Source organism: Suricata suricatta, chromosome 8, assembly GCF_006229205.1.
Source record: "Suricata suricatta isolate VVHF042 chromosome 8, meerkat_22Aug2017_6uvM2_HiC, whole genome shotgun sequence".
NCBI classification, from domain to species: Eukaryota; Metazoa; Chordata; class Mammalia; order Carnivora; family Herpestidae; genus Suricata; species Suricata suricatta.
Genome location: NC_043707.1, coordinates 109923093 through 109929995, shown reverse-complemented (window position 1 = coordinate 109929995; position 6903 = coordinate 109923093).

Sequence of the window (6903 nt, the reverse complement as noted above, 5' to 3'; positions counted from 1 at the left end):
ATGTGCCCTGCATTTAGTCTGCCTTGTTTCTATTTTGATTTTTGTTGAGTCTCCTGCCTGCTTGCCAAAAGCTAGGATGCTTCAGGCCCATGTACAATTGAAAGCAGAGGCATCCTTGAGCTTTAAAGCATTGAACAAACTGGAAAATGCAACATACCACATAATGAAGTGAAAGAAGTCTGTGTTTTTGTGTTTTTTTAAATAAAAATTTTCAAAAAGTTAAAAAAAGATATAAGGTTGATTAAAGGACAAAAAAAGAAAAAAAAGCCAAGGAATATGGAGAAGGCAGGTGATCTGGTTTATCCAATTGTGGCTGTATCAGAAATATATTTTTTTGCTCCTCTTCTCATCTGTATTTCTGAGGTTGGTGACATCATAGAATCTCAGAGCTTCAATCACCATCTTTATGTGGATATCATGACCCCTTTCTTGGCTCCAATGGCCAAATGGACACATCCATATGGGTGTCCCATGAACAACTCAAACAGCAAAGTACCTCCTATATTTGTTTCTCCTTGGTCTTCAATGTCTTCAATCCTTTGACTTTCTGATTGACCTCCACATTTAATAAGTCATTAAGGCTGACTGAATTATCCCTAAAATATTAGTAACTTCCATAAATTCAAATTAGAATTACACCAAGATACTAGACACCAAGGCAAGCAAGAATCCAAAAGTTCGACCACATACTCTGCTGGTCTGACTGTCAGGAAACAGAGATTCACATGCATTGCTAGTGAAAATGCAAGGTGGCATAACCCCTGTGGAGTATGGTGAGTCTGGGGTGGGTTTTTTGCAATATGTAGCAAATGACCCATGCTTTGACCTCTTAACCTGAGAATCTAGCCCATAAACACACTGGCAACATATGAAATGATATGTGTATATGTCTATTCACTGAAGTACAATTTATAATAGCAAATGACTGATAAGAGCCACCAAATATCTATCAAAAAAAGACTGGTTGAATAAATTATATTTATATAATTGAATATTATGGAGACATAGTTGGAAATCTCTATAGGCTGATAGGAAGGAATTTAAGTGAAAATGCTGGATGCAGAAGAGTATACACAGTGTTCTGCTTTTTTAATAAAAAAGAAAAGATTAGTACATATCCATATCTGTTTATGTTTTCAAAGAGAAGTGGAAAAACAAATCAAAGCCTGATAAAAATAGGTTACCTGTAAGAGAAAGGAAAGAACAGTGGGAATGGGGTGGAAATGGGAACTATACCTCTCTGAATGTACAATCCTTTATGGTTTTAACTTTGAAAGAATGTAAGCATTTTAAATAATTTAAAATGTAAAAGTAAACAGAAAGAAAATAGGTAATTTATAAGTATCAAAAACAATCTGAAATCTTCAGTGGCTACTTCTCTTACTCACTGAGTCCAAACTCCTCAGTCTAGTATCAATGCTCTTTTAAGTCTGTCTAGCTAGACATTCCCATCTTACTCCCCAATGCACTCCCCTCATCACCTACTGTATTCCTATCCAAACTATTAACATCTTTTGAGTACCCAGTTACTAGACCATATACTACTTGAAAATGAAATCCACCTTGGATCCATTTTGGAAACCTACAATGCTCAATCTTTAGTTACCATAATATATATTAGTAACAATTCTTGCATCTCAAAGTTATTGGCTGAAAATTTTACGTTTATTCTGAAGAATTCAAAAAAGACTGAACTCCTTGATAATAATATATAAAATATATGGCTATAGAGTAACATTCTAGTTACAAAACAAAGACAATAAAGGAAGTAACCTAAGTGACCATCTATGGGAAAATGAGTAAACAATATGGCATATACACACAATGGAATATTATACAATCTTACAAAGGAAGAAAATTCTGACACATGCTACAACATAGATGACCCCTGAAGACATTATTTAAAGTGAAATACGTGAGTCTAAAAAAGACAAATACTGTATAATTCCTCATATATGAGATGCCTAAAATATTTAAATTCAGACAGACAGAAAGTAAAATGCTGGTTGCCAGGGGCCAAGGGTAGAGAGTAGGGAGTTATTCTTCAATGGGTACAGAGTTTCAAATTTCCAAGATGAAAAATGCTCTGGAGATGGAGAGTAGAATGGTTGTATAACAATGTGAATGTACTTAATGCCACTGAACTGTACTGTTAAAATGGTAAATTTTATGTTGTGTTTTACTACAATTAAAAAAAATTTTAAAGCAAAAAAGATGGACTATGGGAAGACCTTTTAATGTTGGACTTTTTAATATCTTTTAATATAAACAGTTTTAGCCAAGGCTATCCTTTCCAGGGCCATTAGGGATCACTCAGGAAAGATAGATTGACTTATTGCTTAAAATATGGTACCACACTCCCTTTGTGTCCCAAGACACAAAGAACTCACATCTTTTCAAGCTTCAATAGTAAATACTCTGCTGCTATGTATTAAATACTGCATGGTTTGCCCAAGCTAAGATGAAACCACATCATAAATCCTGTATAAGTCTAATTACATGAAATAGAAGTGGGGGTTTTGATTTTTTACTTTGCTTTTCTGTTTGGAGTATCATTGAAACTACTGTATTGTAAATGACGGAAAATAATTGCATATTTTAAAAAAATAAATTGTATTAAAAAATAAAATAAAATAAAAAAATTTTTAAAAATTTATGGTACCACACTCTCCCAAAAGAGTATTTCCAACAGAAAAAGTCTACCCTGGGACTACTTTGTCTCCTGGGGTTTGTATAACCAGGAGTTACTCAAAGCAGATTGATTTAAAAGATGCTTTCTAAGATTCCAATGGTTGTCCCTAATCAGAGCCTTGTATTGGCATTGACTCATAATATCTGCTTTTATGCTTCTGAGTAAAATGCTCCTGAGTGGAATGCTCTCTCCTTCCCTCCATTCCCACAGGAAAAACTGCCGCACTGTGAACTACTACAGAGGTTGAGAAACCACTCGGGAAGAATGTACCTTCTCAACGTAAAGCACTGCATCATGTACAACATTAAGAAAGATGCAAATAACAGGGAAAACTGTGCAGAAAGGGGGCGGGTGAGAGAGGGTATATGGAAACTCTCTGTATTTTCCAATTGATCTGTTGTAACCCTAAAAATGATTTAAAATAGTTTATTAATTAAAAAATTAAATATGCAATAATAAATCAAGTAATTAAAATAAAACATACAATAAATAAGTTGAAGGATATTTTTAGCCAGTCACCATTCCAACCATATATGAACAGTGGGGGAGGAATAAAGGAAACACCATTAGATGAAATCTGCAAGTTATAATCCCCTAGAGTTTGCTCCTGACTACACTGGAAACCCCATATTCCTAATACATGGCTTTGTTTCTTTTGTACCACTTTAGGAGTACAGATAGACACACTGAGGCCCTTGACCATAAAGGCAACTAAATACTGAAGAAGGAGGAGATTATTGAAATGCCCTTCTAAAATTATTTAAAATGAAAAAAACAAGCTTATACTTCCAGCTATGATGGAGTAGCTGATATCAAATGAATTATCCTGCTAAAAAAAAATTTATAAAAGCTGGTCAAAACAACAGCAGCAGCAGCAACAACAACAACACACACACACACACACATACACTCACACACACATACTAGCTGCTTGAAGACATTGGAGAACAACCAAAACAGCCGACAATTAAGAAACTAAGATCCCAAAGAGCAGAAGTGTTTGCTGAAGGGAGCCCCCTGGAAGAAGGACCACATTTTTCCCTGGGGTCATTTATTAATATTATACAATGCAAAGCCAAATAGTAATCAGTAGTCTCAGTGGGCTGGAGACATAAAACCTGAGATTCAGCAACCTGAGGATGAGGGGCTCATTAAACACCAGGATTTCAACTGAGACTCTGGAAGAGCCATGACCTATGATTAAGAACAAACTAGAAATAGGTCAGCTTCAACTAGTTCAAACTGATCTTCCCTTGCTCTACCTAGGAAAGTTAAGTCATATCTCTAAGGGAGATATCATCCAGAGGCTCTACAATTTTTCATATATAATGTTCAGTATTCAATGAAAAATACCAAACATTCCATAAAACAGAACCAAGTGATAGAAAACAAAGAGGAAAAAACAGATAGTAGAAACAGATCCATAGGTGATCTGGCATTAACTGACATGGACTTTTCACTTACCAGCTGACAAAAGGCTTATACCAACTCTTCACAAGAAAAAAAGAAAACTAAATGGCCAATACATATTTGAAAAGAAACTCAAAGTCATTAATCATCAGGAACGTAAATTAAAGCCCCAATGAAATAATACTACAACCTTCCAGAATGGAAAAAAAAATAAAATAAAAAATTTAATCCTGGTAAAGATACGGAACAATCTGTACTATACAACTTACTGGTGTAAACGTAAATGCAAGAAGTTTGGGAAATCATTATGCAGGAATTACAAAATCTAAACATACCCTATGACTCCATAATTCCATTCCAGGGAATATAAATAATGAAAATGAGTATTTATGTCAGCCAAAACATAATAGCCAAGAATATTTATAAAAGTGTTATGTATAATAGCCCAAATTTTAAAAAGTTCAAATGTCCATCAACAATGGTATATTCCAAGGTATCATGTTCATCCAATATGAGACCATGAACAAGAACAGGTTTCATCCATGCAACCCATGATGACAAAGCTCACAAACATAACACTGAGGGAAAAAGAAAGAAAAAAAACCATGGTGTATGATTCCACTTAGATAAAGATTAAAGACTAGCCTATGCTGATATAAGCTGTAATGCGAGTTATATTTGATGAGAGCATATAATGACAGAGGTACAAGTCAGACTTCTGATGTGCTAGTAATGTTCTATCCTAATTCTGAGTGGAAACTGGAGAAGTGTGTTCATTTTGTGAAAACTCTACAAATTATATACTTAAGATGTGTGCATTTTGGCGTGTACATGATATACTCAGATAAAAAGTAACCAAAACATGCAGTTAGAAATAAATCATTTGGGCAACTAAACATTCCCTAACAAGGGAGGCAGAAGGAACCTTAACTGAAAGGTTCTGAAGAACGCTTTTACCTGTGATCCACTGGCCCCTGTACAGAGCAGCAACTCCCCTTCCAGGCAGTCTTCTCATTCTCTCTCTAGCCACATTCAGTTTGGATCTTACAGCAAGTGGTTAAATTTGTTTTATAAATTTAATCTCAAAGTCAACATATTCAAGATCAAACTCTTCACCATCTCTTGCTTCTCCCTTCATGCACTTCTTCCCAGGTTCTCTATCAAAGAGACAAGGATACTCAACTTCTTGCTAAGTAAGTTAGAGACCTCACCCTCTTGCTCCACTGTGTACTCAGTTCCTAGCGGTTCCCTCTCAGAACTCTTGCTCAAGTCCCTGCCCTCTTCTCCAGCCACATTGCTTTCATCTGTCTTCTTTTATTTATTTGTTCATTCATTCTTGCATTGACCTAATGTGTATTTGTACAATGTGTGGTTCCTGCTAGGTCCTGTAAGAGGGGCTGAGGTTTGTGGAGGCAAGTCAGGTATGGCCTCTGACAACCAAAGCCCTTGACTTTCACCTCCAAGTGCTTCCTACATAGGCAATACTTCCTATACAGTCTCACCAACAAGTTTCCTCTCCACTTCTCTCCCTCCTCTGCACTTTCCACCATCTCACAACTCTCTTCTACAACATACATGCCCTTTACACAGTATTTAAGTAAGCAAGACAAGCTCATTAAAGGAAATTTTGGAAAATACATAAAAGAATAAAAAGGAAAAAGACCCTATCATTCATATTCTTAAGACCCAAATATTTTTAATGTCTATTTATTTTGAGAGAGAGTGAGAGAGAGAGAGAGATGGAGAGGGAAAAAGTGGGGGAGGGCAGAAAGAGAGAATCACAAGCAGGCTCCTCTCTGTCAGTGCAAAGTCTGATGCGGGGCTCGATCTCACAAACCATGAGACTATGATCTCAGCTGAAATCAAGGGTAAAATGCTTAACTGACTGAGCCATCCAGGCACTCCTCACATATTTTTAATAACATGCTATTTATCATATTTAAATGATGACTATCTTCTTTGTATTCAAGTCTGATCACTACTCTCTCTTCCGAGAAGTGGACTGAATTAGTCCACTACCTGTGCAACAGTGATCACGGACCATGGACGCAGGGTGTTCTGCACTGCCCTGTCTCAGTTTGCACCATTCCCTGTGCCTACAGTGCTCTACCCTCACCTCTCGAGCCTCAAAAACTCACACTCACCTGCCAGGGCCAGGTTCAAATTTCACTTCCGCTAGCCCTACTAGTGTAACACCTGTCACAAGGTGCTGTGATGGTAGAGGACGCAGCAGAGTTGTCAATAATACTCACTTGGAGTCAGACTGCCTGGGTTCAAATCAGATCTGTGACTTACTCGAGTATTTCTGTGAGGATTAAATGAGAGGACCCTGTCAAAGGGTAACATAGTGCAACGCCAGGCACATAGTAAGTTCTAGGAACATGTTGCTTATTATAATTGTCAGATGTCTGTCTCTTCTCCTTGGACTTTGTATACCCCCCAGGACAGATTTCTTTTTTTAGCTTTGTACCCTCTACCCCATGCTCAGTTTAAAGTGCTTTATATCCAGTCTCCCCAGTTCGCACTCACTCACTTAGGCATCTTTGAGGTTGTCTTCTTTCCAGAGTCTGTATTTTCTCTGTCCACTCTTGCAGATGAGAGTAAAGTAGCTACTTTTTTGCATGGACCTCAAGTATACTGTAGTATAGAGGTGGAATTTAAGGAAAGGTATTAATCAGGCTGTGTTTTAGCTTATGGGCAAGTAATAAATTATATCATGTATCTTGAATGTATCATAGATAAGCTGCTATATTACAATTGCCACTTCAGATAGCTGTGAAATTAGGTGATTAACTAGTTGG